This window comes from Hemitrygon akajei, chromosome 9 (genome assembly GCF_048418815.1).
Source record: "Hemitrygon akajei chromosome 9, sHemAka1.3, whole genome shotgun sequence".
In the NCBI taxonomy this organism is placed as follows: Eukaryota; Metazoa; Chordata; class Chondrichthyes; order Myliobatiformes; family Dasyatidae; genus Hemitrygon; species Hemitrygon akajei.
Window position 1 is genome coordinate 29874501 of NC_133132.1, and position 18329 is coordinate 29892829.

Below are 18329 nucleotides of genomic sequence, written 5' to 3' on the forward strand. Positions count from 1 at the left end.
ATAGAAGGGGCCATGAGGAGGTCTTGGCGGGCAGTATTAAGGAAAACCCCAAGTCATTCTACAAGTATGAGGAAAGAGGATGAGACGTGAAAGAATAGGACCTATCAGATATGACTATGGGGAAGTGTGTATGGAACTAAATGAAATAGCAAAGTACTTAATGACTACTTTACTTCAGTATTCACTATAGAAAAGGATCTCGGTGATTGCAATGATGACTTGCAGCAGACTGAAAAGCTTGAGCATGTAGATATTAAGAAAGAGGATGTACTGGAGCTTTTGGAAAGCATCAAGTTGGATCAGTCGCCTGATCCGGACGAAATGTAACCCATGCTACTGTAGGAGGTGAGGGAGAAGATTGCTTAGCGTCTGGCGATGATCTTTGCATCATCAGTAGGCAAGGGGGAGGTTCTGTAGGAATGGAGGTTTGCGGATGTTGTTCTTTTATTCAAGAAAGAGAGTTCCGATAACCATGGAAATTACAGGCCATTGAGTCTTACCTCAGTGGTTGATAAGCTGATTGTGAAGATCCGGAGAGACAGGATTTAAAAACATTTGGAGAGGTATAATATTATTAGGAGTAGTTAGCATGTCTTTGTCAAGGGCAGGTCGTGCCTTATGATCTTGATTGATTATTTTTTTGAGAATGTGACTAAACGCATTGATGAATGAAGAGCAGCAGATATAGTGAAAATGGATTTCAGCAAGGCATTTGATAAGGTACCCTATGCAAGGGTTATAGAGAAAGTAAGGCGGCATGTGATCGAAGGGGACATCACTTTGTGGATCCAGGACTGGCTTGCCCACAGAAGGCAAAGAGTGGTTGTAGACGGGTAATATTCTGCATGGATGTCGGCTACCAGTGGAGTGCCTCAAGGATCTGTTCTGGGACCCTTACTCTTCGTGATTTTTATAAATGACCTGGATGAGGAATCGGAGGGATGGGATAGGAAGTTTGCTGATGACACAGAAGTTGGAGGTGTTGTGGATAGTGTGGAGAATTGTCAGAGGTTACACCGGGACATTGATAGGATGCAAAACTGGGCTGAGAAGTGACAGATGGAGTTCTATCCAGAAAGGTGTGAAGTGGTTCAGTTTGGTAGGTCAAATGCGATGACAGAATATAATATTAATGGTAAGATTCTTGGCAGTGTGGAGGATTAGAGGGAACCTGGGGTCCGAGTCCAAAGGACGCTCAAAGCAGTTGCTCATGTCGTAGACTTCTATGATTTACAGACTGTAAGCTTCTGAAAACATCTACTAATTCCACCTCTCATCTGTGCACTCTGTCATCTGATCAACTTTCATTGCAGTTCCATTGGCATGGTGATTGGACGCCTATGTATTTTGGCTATTCGTTAAGAAAGTCTTTCTCCTTTGATCATTTATTCTTTATACTTTTCTCTTTGACTTTTCATGGACAGTTATCAGTGAGATTGGAAGTTCTTGTCAACATAAGCGAACGTTGGGAGGGAAGAAAATTCCCAACTGATTCCCAGTGAAGTGTGGAAAATTATTTGCATTGGAAAGGTATGAGGTAAAATTCGATGATAACATGTATTTGTCTTTTTATTCTTGTAGGAAACGATGTCGTTCCCGATCCAAAATATAAACCAAAATATGGTTGTCACAAAGGCAGGAAAAGCTGCTGGATGTTCCCACGTTCAAATAACTCGAAAAGGGTCAGGGAGGGAGGTAATAGAGATGGAGGAGTGGTATTGCTAATCAGGGATAGTATCGCAGATACAGAAAGTGAGGAAGTCGTGGAGAGATCGTTTATTGAGTCGCCGTGGGTGGAATTCAGAAATAGGAGGAGTTGCAGTCTATCTAATGGGAGTATTGTACAGCGCACACCACCAACAGGAACATCGAGGAGTAGGTCGGCAGGTCGATTTTGGAAAGCTGCTAAAACACGCACTTCCCTAATAATGATTCCATTAGCTTACATGCAAAAGATTTAGACAGGGCAGAGTTTGTTAGGTCTGTTAATGAAGGATTCCTGAATATGTGGACAGGCTAACTAGAAGAGAGGCCTTACTGGATCTAGCGCTCGCCAATGGAACAGGGCAGGTGTCAGATTGCTCCTCCCTAATCACATTCACGACTCTCTAATTTACCATACACTTGGAGAGGGACAAGAGCAGTTTGTTTTGAAGGAGAGGAAATTATGATGCTATAATGCATGAGCTTGTGAGTAGAAATTGGGAATTAGTTTTATCAGGGAAATGAACAAGGAAATGTGGAAGTTGTGTAGCGAACACTAATGGGGTTCTGGGTAGGGTTCTCCCAGTTGAACATGGATGGTAGGGAGAAGGAAGCATGGTTGGCAAGAGATGTGAAGCATCCCACCAAGAGGAAAGAAGAAGTTCAATAAAGAGTTTTGAAGGAAATATCAGACAGAACTCTTGAGGGTTACGAAGCAGACAGGAAGGAGCTGACTAATGAACTTGGGAGATCTAGAAGGGGTAATGCGAAGAGCTTGGCGAGTATGATTAAGGAAATCTCCAAGACGTTCTACACTTAGGTGAAGAACAGAAGGATGACTAGAGTGAGTAAAAGAAGAGGAACCATGTGCCTGGTGTCGGAGGAGGTAGGGGAGTTCCTTAATGAATAGTTTTCTTCAGTATTCACCTCTGAGAGAGACCGTGACTTGTGTGTGGCAGCCTTAAACAGCATAAAACGTTAAGAAATAGGATATTGTCGAACTTTTTAAAAAAGACAAAAGGCCCCGAGGCCGAATGGGTTACACCCTGGTTGCTACGGGAAGCGAAGGCAGAGAATGTTCCCTCTTGGTGATAATCTTTGCGCCCTCATTGGACACAGGAGGAGTAGCAGAAGACTGGAGGGACTCAAATGTTATTACTTTGTTGAAGAAAGGGATTACGTACTTACTTATTTTCTTACTTTACTTTATTGTCACCAAACAATTAATACTAGAGCGTACAATCATCACAGTGTTTATTTGACTCTGCACTTCGCGCTCCCTGGAGTACAAATTGAAGTAAATATAATAAAAAAATTACATTATCAATCATAATTATAAAATAGAAAAGGGAAAGTAAAGTAGTGCAAAAAGAAACCGAGAGACAGGGATAATCCTGGGAATTATAGACCAGAGCTGCATGTCAGTGGTGGACAAACTTTGTATGTGATTCTTAAAAGCAGAATTTATGAGCATTTGGAGAAGAACAGTCTGATTACATACAGTACAGCTATCTGGGGGGCAGTTCATTTCTCACAAACCTGATTGACTTTTTCGAGAAAGTGACTAAGGAAATTGATAAAAGTAGAGCGGTGTATACGACGTAACTTGTGATGTAACTTGTGTGGAAAGATTGAAGAGGTTAGCACTTTCTTCCTTGGAGCATAGGAGAATGAGTAGAGATTGGATAGAGATATGCAAAATGATGTGGAGAATAGATAGTGTAAATGTAAGCAGGCTTTTCACACCAGGGTTGGCTGAGACTAGAAGTAAAGGTCATGGGCTGAGGGTGAAAGGTGAAATGTTTAGGGGGAACATGAAGACAAACTTCATCTCAGAGAGTAGCGAGAGTGTGGAACGAGTTGCCAGTGGAAGTAGAGCATGCGGTGTAAGTTCAATATTTAAAATAAGTTTGAAATATTAAGAGAATATGGATGGGAGGGGTACGGTGAGGTATGGTCTATGTACAGGGCAATGGGATAGTTGACACAGGTCTGTTGGTTCTGTGGATAAGATTGTCGTAGTTTACAACGGGATCATTGATGGGATGCGTAGCTGGGGTGTTATGTATCACATGGTTTTCAATGCGGAAGAATGTGAAATAATGGACTTTGGAAGAGCGAAATCAAAGAGAGAATATAAGTTTAAGGAGAAGATTCTTACAGTGTAGAGGACAAAGGGATCCTGGGGTCCACTCGCACAGATCTCTCAAAAATTGCCGCTCGTCAATAAGGTTATTTAGAAGGCATTTAGCCTGCATTAGTCGAGGGATCGAGTTCAAGGGCCGCCGGATAATGTATTTCCATAAAATTCTGTTTGGACTACACTGACATTGTTGTGTTTGATTCTGGTCAGAATAGGGAGGACGTGGAAGCTGTAGAGAGGGTTTAGAGGAGATTTTCCATGATGCCGCTCGGGTTAGAGAACATGTCTTATCAGGATAGGCTGAGCGAGCTAGGGCTTTTCGTTTTGGAATGAAGCCGGTTGAAAGACGACCTGACAGGGATGCATAAGATAAGAAGAGTAGATAGAAAGGATAACCAGTGCCTTTTGCCTAGGGTGGCAGTGGTATATTAGAGAGGGCAGACTTTTAAAGTGATTGGACGAAAATATGGAGGGTGTCAGAGGTATATTTTTTACACAGAGTGGTATGTTCGTGGAATGCCAGTGTGGTGGTAGAGGCAAATATATATCAGGGACATTTAAGAAACTCTTAGACCAATGGATGAAAGAAAAATGGAGGGCTCTGTGGAAGGGATGGTTAGATTGATCTTGGATTAGATTAAAAGTTGGGTACAACATCGTGGTCCAAAATGCCTGTACTATGGTTAACGTTTCTGTATGCGATTTTCAATAATGCTAACCGCGATTATTCACATATTTCTCTGTATACACCACCTCTCCGTTATGCGGGCAGCTCAATCTGTGAGCTGATCCACAGCTTGGAATGTATTGTTAATAAAAACATCCCTGTCATCGAGCCACAACATTTCTTTTGGATCAACTGTTATATTTACATGCAAATGCCAACATTTTTCGATATTGTTACTGGTGGAATTCAATCCATCTGCCCGATCTCCATCTACATTCTTCAACTTCCACTTCCCGACTCTCCAAGTATTCAGCAATGGAGTGGAACTCACTGCACTCTTTCACTTTGCCTTCGGACCGGACGCAGAAATTCCAGAGGTAATTTGCTTCAATGCGGATTGTGAAGATGTTCGAAAAGAAGGAAGCGGCGGATGCATTACATTTTATCCATTCGTGTGTACTTTCGTTACAAATCGTTTAGGTATTTAATTAGTATTTGATTTAATAATCATTAAATGTATTTTAAGATTTTAAACGTATCTCAATGTCAGAAAATGTGAGTGAGCTATGGCCTTTGACAAAATTTCCCATTTTACGGATTATAAACGTGTATGAATGCCAGAAAAGAATCAGAAGTGTTTAATGAATGCTTCCAAACTTTAATAGTTTGAAGTGAGCCACGCCCTTTGCCAAAATATCCCAGTGCAGTTCTGGTCATTTTATGGTCCTATCACAACACTGAATGCTCTGCCACACCAAGTACAACCGTGCACCTGCCGCGCAGGAACTGAATTGACCCCGCGGACACAGACTTTCTGGTGCGATACTGGAATTTACTTTTATATAATGTGATTTTAAAGTACTGCGCAGTTTGCAGCCGGTGTAAACATGTCCCGCTCAAAGCAATGGTTGGTCTGTGCAGCTGTAAAGTTACAGGGAGCTCCTTAGGCCTTCCATACTCAGAGAAGGCATGTCCAACGGCCTCAGTCCAGAGTGACAGATGAAGACCACGTGATATGAATGTCCCAGTTTCAATAACCCATGTATGAATTTCAATGATGAGCTGTAAACTTGCTCTTGCTATTCTTTTCTTATCGAGATAAAACAACTTGTATAACCAATTAGAAAGACGTGAGTACAATCCGTATTCTCATTCGCCAGAAAATGACCTTTTCTTTATCTATTGAACATATTTATCTTATTTTACGGTACAGTTCTCTCGAACTCTATACTATGGCCACGGTGTTTTACATTACACAGAGAAAGCTATCATTATATATATTCTACAAACTAATGTACAAATGTCGGTGCGCTATCCTCCGCGCTTCACTGTTTTGAAGCCCGATATAGCTTTAGATAATCAACCACCGTCAGACTGTATTTACTAGAAATGCTTTGGACTACCATTTGCAATGTTTGTTAGGTATTGTAAGCCGAAATCACCTCGAAGGAAACCTGAAGTTTTGAAGGATACGTGGGCAAATTTGTCATCAGTATGCACTTTAATAAGTGCTACTCTGCTTTGCGCCGCTGCTGACACAAGGTACACAAGCCCTTGTCTGCATGACGTGACCAGCTGTAGAAAAAACCATTTCCATGAATAATACAATGCTAAAATTGGAAATCGAATATACCCACGATGTTCAAATAAAGGCAGTATCAGGATTTCTTTTACTATGTATGTAAATTTCGCTGACAAGTAATTACACCACTTGACCTGATGTAGCCAATGTGATTATGATTTCTTCAGGGAGAAAATATACCCAATAACTAGCACAACGTGTAAGCGACGCTGTCTATTTTATTTTATGGAATGCCAAAGTTTGATCATCTTCACTATCTACGCAATCGTTTGAAAAATGATGCTCTTGTCGGACATATTGATCAAGGCAAAAACGCCATAGTAGATCGGGTAGATTTTAATTACTTCGTGATAAAATTACATGGACGATATCAATTTCAGAACGAATGCTGTTTAACAACGTCCAGCGGGACGCAATGCCTGTTTTCTCCCGGTTGAAAAATGTGTCAGCGACAATCGAAAATTTAACATCTGTGCATGAAATTCATTTGTTTCATTTTAAAGAAACAGTGTCTAAACATATTGTATTACATACAGCTGGATCGCGCGATGTTTGAAATGGGGTTGCTTGAGTCTCGTGTTTAACCACGCAGGAGTAAAGCTCGTGTGAGTTCCAGTCGGAGGCTGGCAGAGTTAGGTAACTGCTCGCACTGAACGTGTTGTCCGCGTCCTGCTGGATCCGGCTGGTTTCAACGCCATTCCTTCTCGTACTGCCGTCCACTGTCCACTCGATATTCACAGCGGCCGGATTAAACCCGTTCACTAAACACACCAGGGAGGCGGTGCCCTGTCCCCGAATTTCTTCCGCAGACGGTCGGAGGACGGATACGGCGGATTTTCGCGGACCTGTAAATAGAAAGAAGTGCAGGGAAATGAATTATTAATTGATGTAAACTGGAATCAAACTTTGCCTTTTTTCAACGATTTTACAGCCATAAAAGTCAGAACGTATGAGAACCCGATCACAACTGTGTTTCATTAGTGCATTTTGATCTTCAACAAACGCAACAAAGCCAATATACATCATGAACATTAGAAATAGCTACAAAGCAAAGGAAAGAGAGGGATTTTCATAACAGCAAAATTCAAAGCAATAAAATAACAAATTTCGATGGAATGGCAAAAGAAAATCCGACTGGAGAGGCTTCTGAACAATCGCTGACTGAACCCCTTTATTCGTGAAATACTCTCCAATATACATAAGATACACTTTATATAATCCCATGATACCCCGATCCAATCTGATGTAGCTATGCAATACTTAATTTCATGACAGATTATTGGCATGTTCCATGGTGTTAAATCGTAAAGACATGAATCACAGAACCAATAACAAACCCCGAAAGAGATATGGCAAAGCGCGTGGCAAAACTCCGAAATGTCGTTGCAGCTATTCACGTAAAAAGCAAGAGATGAGGCAGTGGATTTGAGTGACAGACTGTGCCTTTGTCTCTCCTCGGAGATGCTGCAATTCGCCGCAGTAAAGGAGGGATTATGAATGGCTAAAAATAATGGAAATATTTTAATGGGAATAGATAATACGTTAAAGTTTTATACTTGGATTTTTTAGTTTTTAGTCCCACAATTAATTCCGAAAGGGTTGTTTGGACCGGGGTGATACACACTGAAGGAAAACCCGATAAAAACTCTCAGAGGTCTATGAAATCCAGAAGATGTGGATATCTGGTTTAAGGTTTTTATAACCATTTCTTTTCATTAATTTGAAAAGTTGAACCCATTCACACAATAAGGTATCAAGACTACAAAACAGAATTTACAAAGAAATCGTTTTACAGTAGTATCTCGGAGGAAAACGGGACAAGTCAGAAAAGCTAAAGAGCAAATTTACCGTGTTTCAGACCTGAGAAATGTTATTCAAGGAGAAATCACTTAGTACGGTAATGATCAGGTATCCAAAAGTAGATACTCAGTGGCCTGCGGGCCTAGAGAGTTTGAAATGTAAACAAAACAGGTGGGCCGAGTGATAATTTGATATCAAAGCTGAGACATTCACACTGAGACGTTGCAGAAGGCCAGGCACACCGGTGAGGCCGAGGTGGGCTCTGGGGCGGCGTTTTGCTGAAGACAAATTGGGTAGAAGTTAGAACGGAGCACCAGAATCTTGATGACTTCAGGTTAATAGGTATAGAACAAGAGGAGCTGAAGTAACGCGAAAAGATCTAGTTGAGCAAACAAAGATTGAAATTAGGCATAAATGGAAATTAAATATAAGTGATAGTAGTTGCTATGACGAAGGAGAAGGAGCTTGGGATGCAGAAAGATCTGAAGTTGGATAAGTCGACAAACTAGATGGACTCCACTCCAGGATTCTGTAGGCGATATCTGGATAGATTAGAGAGGTACAGACATCTTCTAAACGGAGACCGAATTAAGAAGTCGGAGGAGCAAGGAGACATGGAAGTCATCCTGCAGGTACATCTGTTCCTTGGGCAACTACTAAGAAACACTCGCTAAAAGCACGAATCATCACGAATCACGAAGCTATTTTAAAAATGTTATGGCAATGAACTTAGGTTGTTTTGAAGATACTTTTCAGCTAAATGAAGCGACCCTACCAAGCAAAAGGGGTGCATATGCGCTAGTTTTCTGCCTGAGGTATTGTAAAGATACAATGAGAGGTGGACTGTAAATCAGATCGAAGCATCAGGATTGATAATATTATTCCAAGGTTCAAACGAAAAAAAAATCAAAAGGTGATTAGACCCCAACACATATTTACTTACTGTCGAAATTCAGTTTGGTTCCTCTCCCTAAGGTGAATATGAACGTGCTACCGTCCGCGACACCACAGTAATAATCGGCGGCGTCCTGCCATTGCACGTTGACGATGGTTAAATGCATTTGGTTGCTCGATGAGTCTGTGGAACCCGTGAATCGATCTGGAATTCCCGATCATCTCGTGGTGCTTCCATACCACACAAAAACTGCGGCGCTGCCGGGTTTCTGCATGTACCAGCTCGTGTAGTAGCTGCCGATGCTGCCCCCTGACATGGTACAAGTGATGTTCACGGTTCTACCCGGAGTCGCCGATACGGACGGAGACTGAGTCAAAGTCATCTCCGAGTTTGCAGCTGGCGAAAATAATAAATAATTATTTAATAGCCGTTAAGTAAAAACACAACATAAAGGACAGTATAAAGGATTAAGTATTCTACCTACTGAACAAACAGGAAACAAACGCGGAAAGAACCAGGACCCATTTAGTCATGGTGAAGCTGATAAGAAGAATCAGAAGTCAAAGGCTTTCGGACACAAGTCCTGTTCAGGGCTTTCGAAGCTGCTCCTTAAGAACTGTGGAAGACTGCGAAGTCACTGAAATATATATTCATGCAGATCTCTACTCACGAATGAATTGGATCCTGATTCAGGAAATGGGCGGGGCAACTACGTAAACGATGCTGAGGTCCAGAGGGTTGTGAAATTCAAGTTCAGTAGAGTGGACGTCACCAATAACCTCGTCCAACCACGTAGATGTCACTGCAAAGAGCGCTCATTGGCGCTCTATTTTTGACTCTCAGCAATTTTTATCGATGAATTGTGTCTGGATGCAGCACGGCTGGGTATGGTGTCTGCTCTGCTGGTAATTGAAATAAACTAAAGAGAGTTGCGCATAGAGCTCAGCACATCACGGAAGCCAACTCCTCTCGATGAATTCTGTGTACACTGTCGCTGCCTCGGCAAAGCAGCCAATATAGGCAAAGACGTCAACCATCGCGGACATTCTCTCTCCTCCCCCATCCCATCGGGCAGAAGATCCAAAAGCCTTAAAGACACTTACCACCATGCTGAAAGACAGTCTCTGTCTCGGTGTTATGTGACCTCTTAATGTTTACCTACTGTGATCAGATAGACACTTGACCTGACAATCTACGTCGTTATGCCCTTGCACCTTACTGCCTACCTGTCCTGCACTTTCTCTGTAACTGTAACACTTTATCCTGCTCGCTTGTGCTATTTCAATGCACTGATGAACTGATCTGCATGAATGACCTGCAAAACAGTTTGTTCTCTGCATCTCGGTACATGGGACAACAATTAAGCAATTTGAAAATTTACCAATTTACTGATTCACAGGTTCACTGTCACTGACATTTGCCACATTTCCACACAGCCCCAAACTCCAACCCCCACATACGATTTCACAGGGGGCATATAAACCATCAATGTATCAAAATGGGACGAAGCGGCTGAAGTACTGTAGGTTTGAGGTTGCCATAGGCGGGAATAGCTCAGGGGAAAGGGGTATATCTGACCAGAAATACGAAGCGATTAGGAGATAACAGGCGAACAGAAAGACGAGTTTACAACGAATTGATAATTGCGACTAAACAGAAATATTATAAGGAAAGCTGAGAAGGAATTTGAGTTGAGTCTCTGAGGCGTATCCACTTGTTATTTACCAAATATAACTCGGAAATTCACCCTCATGTTTCTGCTATTCTGCACATCCCGTCTCGGAAGTGGAAAGTATCATCAATATAATCCACAGAATATTGTGTTAAACTGTTCGGGTAAAAGTTTTCCCGTGTTACATGTTATACACTGATAACGTCAATGTAAAACGCCGTGATGATTAATTGCCACAATGCATTTAAAGTGTTGGCTGCACGGATGAGCTGAAGCGCTTGTGATGGTGGACAGACAATGCAACTGTTTAGCGTTTCACTCAGGGTGCCGGGAACGAAGGGAGTTCTGTAGTGAAACATGATACTTGGAATATCGTTGGAAAATGTTTCAGATTTTCAGCGGAAGTTTCTCCTTTGCAGTGTTTCAGTGAGACTCAATAATACGCCGTTGGTTTCAGGCTGATTTGTTTCTGTTTTTCTATGAAGTTGAGACGGGGAGGTTTGCTAAGGCTACTGGGGAGAGTTTAAACTATTGTTGTTGTGGGGTGGGAACCGAACTGAAGAGGTTGGGGAAGAGGAGGTTAGCTCACAAATAGAGAAAGCTTGTAGACAGTGCCAGAGGGAGGTTAGGCAGGTGATAGAGAAGGGAAGCGCTCAGACCGAAGGCTTGAGATGTGTCTATTTTAACGCAAGGAGTGTTGTGAACAAAGCGGATGAGCTTAGAGCGTGGATCAGTACTTGCAGATATGACGTAGTGGCCATTGCAGAGTCTTGGATGGCTCAGGGACAGGATTGGCTACTTCAAGTGCCGGATGTTTCAGCAAGGACAGGGAGGGAGGTAAAAGAGGTGGTTGCGTGGCACTGTTGATCAGAGATAGTGTCACAGCTGCAGAAAAGGTGGACGCCATGGAGGGATTGTCTACGGAGTCTCTGTGGGTGGACGTTAGGAACAGGAAGGGGTCAATAACTTTACTGGTCATGTTTATAGGCCGCCTAATAGTAATAGGGATATCGAGGAGCAGATAGGGAAACAGATCCTGTGAAGGTGTAATAATAACAGAGTTGTCGTGATGGGAGATTTTAATTTCCCAAATATCGATTGGCATCTCCCTAGAGCGAGGAGTTTAGATGGGGTGGAGTTTGTTCTGTGTGTTCAGGAAGGTTTCTTGACACAGTATGTAGATAGGCCTAGAAGAGGAGAGGCTGTACTTGATTTGGTATTGGGAAATTAACCTGGTCAGGTGTCAGATCTCTCAGTGGGAGAGCATTTTGGAGATAGTGATCATAATTCTACCTCCTTTACAATAGCATTGGAGAGAGATAGGAACAGACACGTTAGAATAGCGTTTAATTGGAGTAAGGGAATTATGAGGCTATAAGGCAGGAAATGGGAGGCTTGAATTGGAAACAGATGTTCTCAGGGAAATGTACGGAAGAAATGTGGCAAACATTCAGGGGATATTTGTGTAGAGCTCTATGTAGGTACGTTTCAATGAGACAGGGAAGTTATGGTAGGGTACAGGAACCGTGGTGTACAAAGCCTTTAATAAATCTAGTCAAGAAAAGAAAAGCTTACAAAATTTTCAGAGAGCTAGGTAAACATCGACATCTAGAAGAATATAAGGCTACTAGAAAAGAGCTTAAGATGGAAATTAGGAGAGCCAGAAGGGGCCATGAGAACGCCTTGGTGGCAGAATTAAGGAAAGCCCCAAGGCATTCTACAAATATGTGAAGAGCAAGAGGATAAGATGTAAAAGAATAGAAACTATCAAATGTGACAATGGGAAAGTGTGTTTGGAACCGAAGGTACTTAATGAATAATTTACTTCAGTATTCACTATAGAAAAGGATCTTAGTGATTGTAGTGATGACTTGCAGCGGACTGAAAAGCTTGAACAGGTAGCTATTAAGAAAGAGGATGTGCTGGAGGTTTTGGAAAGCATCGAGTTGGATAAGACGCCGGGACCGGACGAAATGTACCCCAGACTACTATGGGAGGCGAAGGAGGAGATTGCTGAGCTTCTGGCGATGATCTTTGCATCATCAACGGGGACGGGAGAGGTTTCGGAGGATTGTAGTGTTGCGAATGTTGTTCCTTTATTCACGAAAGGGAGTAAAGATAGCCCAGGATATTATAGACCAGTGAGTCTTACCTCAGTGGTTGGTAAGTTGGTGGAGAAGATCCTGAGAGGCAGGTGTTGTGGATAGTGTGGAGGGCTGTCAGAGGTTACAGCGGGAAATAAATAGGATGAAAACCTAGGCTGAGAAGTGGCAGATGGAGTTCAACCCAGATAAGTGTGAAGTGCTTCATTTTGGTAGGTCAAATATGATGGCAGAATATAGTATTAATGGTAAGACTCTTGGCAGTGTGGAGTATCAGACGGATCCTGGGGTCCTGGGGTCCGAGTCCATAGGACGCTCAAAGCAGCTGCACAGATTGACTCTGTGGTTAAGAAGGCGTATGGTGTATTGGCATTCATCAATCGTTGAAATGAATTGACGAGCCGAGAGGTAATGTTGCAGCTACATAGGACTCTATTCAGACCCCACTTGGAGTACTGTGCTCAGTTCTGGTCGCCTCACTACAGGAAGGATGTGGAAGCCATTGAAAGGGTTCAGAGGAGATTTACAAGGATGTTGCCAGGATTGGGGAGCATGACTTATGAGAATAGGTTGAGTGAACTCGGCCTTTTCTCCTTGGAGCGACGGAGGATGACAGGTGACCTGATAGAGGTGTATAAGATGATGCGAGGCATTGATCATGTGGATAGTCAGAGGCTTTTTCCCAGGACTGAAATGGTTGCCACAGGTGGACAGAGGTTTAAGGTGCTGAGGGGTAGTACAGAGGAGATGTCAGGGGTAAGTCTTTTACTCAGAAAGTGGTGAGTAGGTGGAATGGGCTGCCGGCAACGGTGGTTAAGGCGGATACGACAGGGTCTTCTAATAAACTTTTAGATAGGTACATGGAGCTTAGTAAGATAGAGGGTTATTGGTAAGCCTAGTAATTTCTAAGGTAGAAACGTGTTCGACACAACTTTGTTGGGCGAAGGGACCGTATTGTGCTGTAGGTTTTCTATGTTTCTATGCAAATTTTATTTAAAACATAGACAGCAGGAAAGGATTCCAAGTCCAAAGCCAAATGTCTGTTGCAATAATTATCGCCCATGTTCTCTCGGTAATATTTCCCGATATTTACATGATATCAGTTTGAAAAAGATAACATTCATTCTGGAGTAATGACTCCAATGAACCAAGTTTGGGAAATTGATGCAGAGCACAGTCGCTGTTATTCTATGAGTTTAGGGCCCGGTTCCTTCTTTCTCACAAGCAAGTATAGGTATCAAGTGATGCAACATTTCCACCTACTGGCGTAAATGACACACGAACCAATATAATGTTACATTCACTATGGGCTACACTGTAGACACCTGAATATAGAGACCATTTGCGATTTTGAATGGTCAATTCTCTTGACGCAAGCATAGAATCACCTGGCATTGAGGGTGACTGGGGCCAGGAATCAAATGGACCTTCATGAAAATAAAACCTGCTTGTTCAGTACTATCCTTCTGACATGTCACACTTAGGATACGAAGTAGGCCCCTCGGCCTCCTGCCTGATCTTCCGATAAATAGAATTGCGACTGAATCCAATGGAATCTCCGCCTCTAATTCCTTCTTCGTGTCCTTTGGTTGGCGCAAGAACACGTTATTCTAAAATATTCCAAAATATTTAACGAGCACCTCACACCCCATTCGTTTAGTTTGAAGTATAATTCCCAATAATCATGAACGTGCAATTATGGCAAACAACCTTTGTTTCGTCGGATGCACATTGCCCTAATATCTTGCCTGGATTCATATAACAGAGGAGAATTTTGCTTTATTATTTTTCAGACCACCTCTTCCTCTCCGTGCCCTGAAAATAGGCCATCCACCTTCATTTCTTTGTGTTCAGCATTCACTATGAACGAATCCTTGTGCATTTTCTCATCTTCCCGTCCTTCCTGAATGTGACGTTACCTTTAACATTCTAGTCCCAATCCAAATAGTCCAGCAGGCATACCTCGGTAATATCTGTCGGTCAATGCTTATTCACTTTCAGATAGCTGCTGTTTGTGAAATGTTCTGTACTCTTTCATATACAGTCAGTGGTCATTTTATTCGAGTTTAAGAGAATGATACTAAAGCAAACAAAAAAAAATTAAAGAGCGAGCTCTAAGGAGAATGGCCAAACTGGATGAAGCTGACAGGAAGGCGACAGTAGCTCAATTAACCACGCGTTACACCAGTTCTGTGCAGAAGAGCATCTCTGAACGCACAACACGTCGAACCTCGAAGTGAATAGGCTGTAGGAGGAGAAGACCACGAACATAAACTCATGAGGCACTTTATTGGGTGAAAATCGCAGGGAACCCACAATTTCTAAGATACTCTGGCACAAACACTCATTCCACGTTCAAAATAATTTAGATCACTTTTCATCCACTTTCGGATGTTTGGTCCGAACAATACCTGCTGCTCTTGTCTGCATGTTCATTAAGCTTCTGCTATATTACTGACTGATTAGATATTTGCATTGAGGAACCTGCAGGCGTACCTAATAAAGTGACCACCAATGCTAGCTCTTTGAATTTTTTAAGACAACGCTTGGTAATTGTGTGGCGCGGTCCAATTAGACGTATGAAAGAATGTAGATTGTGCATTACTGGTATGGACAAAGGTTATAAAGTAACAGATCAACGAATTGGAGGCTTGTCACGTAGTAGCCAATTAATACAACCAATAGTGTAAGCATCGGCACAGACTAGAAGGGCCGAGGTGGCCTGTTTCCGTGCTGTAATTGTGGCAGCTGGAGTCCAACCCAGATAAATGTGAAGTGGTTCATTTTGGTAGGTCAAATGTGATGGCAGAATATAGTATTAATGTTAATACTCTTGGCAGTGTGGAGTATCGGAGGGATCTTGGAGTCCGAGTTCAAAGGATGCTCAAAGCAGTTGCTCATGCCGTTGAGTTCTTTGAGACTTCTATGATTTCCAGATTGTAAGCTTTTGAAAACACCTACTAATTCCGCCTCTCATCTATGCACTCTGTCATCTGATCAACTTTCATTGCAGTTCCATTGGCATGGTGATTGGACGCCTCTCTATTTTGGCTATTCGTTAAGAAATATTTTCTCCTTTTATCATTTAATCTGTATTCTTTTCCCCGTGACTTTTCATGGATAGTTAAATGTCAAAATGGAAGCACTTGTCATCATAGCGCAATGCTGGCAGGGAAGAAAAATACTAACTGATTCTGAACGAAGTGTGGGAAATTATTTGCATCGTATGATATTATGTTGCCCGTTTTAATTAAGCAAGAATGAAGATTTTCTTACTTTTCTGAGAGATAACGACTAGAGTGTTTTGGTAAGTACATAAATAAAACAAAAGACAGACATAGCTCTAAACATTCCATTTAAGGTGATATTAGTATGAATTTGCAGCAATGAGACTAATGCCGAAGCGAGAAGAGAAGACGAACGCTCGGTTTAAAACTGTCGAATGATGGTGCATACTTTGAGTAAGGCGATAAAGGATTCCCGCCTCACAACGGATGTTTTGAGTTCTTCGCACCTGTGTAGGAAGTCTTAGAGCATTGGGCACCAAATTTTCTAAATAGCCTTTATTTGTGAATAGTTCTCTTAACGAGACTCGTTAAACCCTTGCGTTTTCTGTTTAAACTTATTAAAGTTTATTTTGATTGACATGGGGTTTCCGGGTACTGTAATTATTTAAGCAGTCTTCCAATTTTTAATTTCGCTGGCCCTAGCTTTGAGAATATTAGTTCTCTCGGTGTCGCTTTGCCGAGCCGCCGATTGTCAGTTGGAACTCTTATGAATAAGGCAAGATCGCTGACTCCATATGGCAGCCTGTCTTTTCTCGGCACTTGCGTTCAGTCTGCACGGTGACAAAAAAAAAAACGCAGCGATATAAGGGTCCAATGGAACTTGTAAAGTGGCGTCCGGAGTTCCTTCGGTTTCCGACTGTCTCGAGCCTTCATTCCGAGTTTATGGAGACCAAATTCCGAGTCCACGTTTAGAGCTTGCCTAGACCACATTAAAGGCTTTTATCGAGAATTTTAGTGTTGTTAAAGGTTCCTGGGTCTGCCATGGCCCTCCAGGCTTCCGAGTACTATTCGATTTTCCCGAGCTTTATTCTATATTCCCCAGATTTATTTCATATTTCCCAAATTTATTCAATGTCTATCTCGAGATGACCAGTCCTGTCTCGGGATCCCCAAGAGTATCTGGAGTTCGTCAGGTCTGTCTCCAGTTTATCAGGTCTATCTCGAGACGACCAACCTTGTTGGGAGATGAATCGCCAGTCTCGTATTCCCCAGATCTGTCTGTCTCGTGTTCAGACGTGTTACTCTCGGGTTCCCCAAGACGTCAGGTGCCGGACTTATTTTCATGAGCCCTTCGAGCCGTAGAGCTTCAGACTACAAGGTTTATGAAGCATACGTATTGTTACTAAGGACTACTAGATTTTAGTCAAGTCCCATAACTCTGATGAACTCCAGTCGATAGAAGTCGAGCCTATGCACAGTTAATCCTAGGATACCGAACCACCAACGAAATCGTTCTTGTAAGCTTCCTCTGAACTTCTAACACATTTAGATAATTTTTAAGTAAGAAGAATTCAGTACACAGTCCACATTTTGTTCTTTATTGCCCTGTCACATGAAGCATAACACCCCCAAATTTTGCACATAATTCCTTTAACATGTTCCCAGCCTTTTTAGTTACTTGCACCTGAATAATAGCATTTTGTGAATTACATACTACCGTGATCTAAATGCCCTTACCCCTCTTCAACTTGGAAGTTCCAATCTCCAAATGTTTGGAAAATATGCTGTTGAAGCATTTTTCATGCCAGCTCAGTCACTCTATTTCCCTCTTTTCCTCTTTTTTCCTCTTTTTCCTCTTTTTGCTTTGCCGGATCTTAGCTCACCCACGAGATTATCAATATCCCTCCCTAGCCTTTTGACTTTCTCTTCACAATGTAATTACCTATTTGTGTTTTTGTCATCAGCGAAGTGGAAGGATCTGAATTGTTTCACAGATTGTGAGATATATCATTCCAGAGACTCGGCCATTAATGTTTGAACTTCATTTTTTGTCAGTCAATCAATTTTCTATCCATGACAACATTTTATCACTTATTATTCTGCCCTCGTTCAAGGCAGATTCAAATATTGATTGAAATTCCTTCGACTTCTAACAAGTGCTTTCAACGAATGAATGAATATACAAGCGATTATATAATGGTCCATCCGATGAAGACAGGTAATGGCTTAGCAACGCAGAAACGATTAATCATCAGCTGTGACCGAACAATTAACCAATGAAATCTAGTAATAAATGGCAACCTAGATCAGGGAAGATATTACACCTCTACCATAAAGGTTTATTTTCCACGTTAGCCATTGATGTGACTCTTATCAATGTTTCAGCGCAGGAGTGCGCGGAAATGACATGTCTGAAGAAGTTACAACAGGAGAATCCTCGTCTGCTAAAACGTAGAGATACTGCGCATTCCAAGACTCTTAACCAAACTACGGCCTGTGTCTCTATGAAACAATTAGCGCGCACCCGTGTTGCTCGAAAATCAAGAAAGATATTGGAAAACCATGAGGTGAAGAACGATGATAACATGTATTTGCCTTTTTATTCTTGGAGGAACCATTCGCATTCCCGAAATAGGAAGGGTTGCAGTCACTCTATTGAGTCCTTACGAAGGGTCTCGGCCCGAAACGTTGACTGCTCATTTCAACGGATGTTGCCCGAGCTGCTGAGTCCATTCAGCCTGTTTGTATGTGTTGAT

General features: G+C 42.1%; 1 pseudogene; it reads right to left on the bottom strand.

Moving 5' to 3' along the window:
• Positions 1-6622: 6622 nt before the first annotated feature.
• On the bottom strand, positions 6623-9324 carry LOC140732739 (immunoglobulin lambda-1 light chain-like; annotated as a pseudogene).
• Positions 9325-18329: the final 9005 nt, after the last annotated feature.